Source organism: Cydia fagiglandana, chromosome 4 (genome assembly GCF_963556715.1).
Source record: "Cydia fagiglandana chromosome 4, ilCydFagi1.1, whole genome shotgun sequence".
In the NCBI taxonomy this organism is placed as follows: Eukaryota; Metazoa; Arthropoda; class Insecta; order Lepidoptera; family Tortricidae; genus Cydia; species Cydia fagiglandana.
In genome coordinates, this window is record NC_085935.1 from 9,007,035 (window position 1) to 9,008,572 (window position 1,538).

Sequence of the window (1,538 nt, forward strand, 5' to 3'; positions counted from 1 at the left end):
TGAGTTTCGTTTTATATTCAATTCAGAGATTTTCCCTTTTAGGCCAAGAAATAAGAAGTTATAGAGGGAAATGCTATGAACACAATTTTTGACTACGTAACTTTGTTTGGACTAGTTAGGAGGTGAACATATCAAAAGTCCCCGGCCGTAGCCCCGCTGCTGGGGGGTAGAGGGGGGAAAGAAGGTCTCATTTTTCGGTTTTTCACTTATATCTTGGAAACTTTGCGTCTTAGCGACATGACTACTAAGACAAACCAAAAGCTGATAAAATTTGTTACAAGTTTTATTCAGTCAAGTTTTTCGATATCTTGAATAGTTTTTGAGATATCCGCTCTTGAAAGTTTATTTAGGGCTTTCAATTTTATCTTGATATCTACATTAGTGACGCTGCTAGACCGTGTTTGGTATCATTTTCGTATAAATCGGGGGTGCTGAATTCAGTTTTGGTATCACATTGTCACCATTCCTAAGAAAAAACATATAAACTTTAAACAAATACCTTTTTTTTTTTAATTCCTCTTCACGCTTAAACCGCTCAACCGATTTAATTGAAATTTGGTATACAGATATTTCGAGTCCCAAGACAGGACATAAGATACTTTTTATCTCAATAATCATCCTTTAAAGTTGTGAAATGGAGTATGGGGGGAATTCAACTTCGTCGACGAAACTGAATTCCTGAGGTTAATACTGCTCAAGGTAAGGTTTGAAGTCATGTTTGGTATCATTTTCATCTAAATCACAGATGTATTCCGTCCTAAATTTCATCTAAACCGGTTCAGCGGTTATTGACTGCCCATACAAACTTCCACCCCACTTTTCACACCCTCAAAAGATGCTTTTGGTTATTAAAACTATCCTATGTTCTGTGTCGAGACTGAAACTATTTCTGTACCAAATTTCAACGAAATTGGTTCAGCAGTTTAAGCGTGAAGAGGGATTTAAAAAAATATATTTTTTTAAATTTTGGTTTTACTTCGGAATAGTGTCAATGTGATACCATAAATGAATTCAGCACCCCCGATTTACACGAAAATGATACCAAACATGGCCTAACAGCTTCACTGACGTAGATATCAAGATAAAATTAAAATCCCTAAATAAACTTTCAAGAGCGGGTATCTCAAAAACTATTCATGATATCGAAAAACTTGAGTGGATAAAACTTGTAACTAATTTTATCAGCTTTCGGTTTGTCTTAGTAGTCATGTCGCTAAGACGCAAAGTTTCCAAGATATCAATGAAAAACCGAAAAATTCGACCTTCTTACCCCCCAGCAGCGGGGCTACAGCCGGGGACTTTTGATATGTTCACCTCCTAACTAGTCCAAACAAAGTTACGGAGTCAAAAATTATGTTCCTAGCATTTCCCTCTACAACGTTTTTTGAGCATTCATTTCCTGACCTATAGGTATATACTTATAACCAAATCTCATAAAAGCAAACGAAAAAACATTGAGTAACCACTTTGAAATCATTATTAACTCGAAATCAATATCAGTGAAAGATGACCGCGTAAACTAGGAACCCTTATAGTTT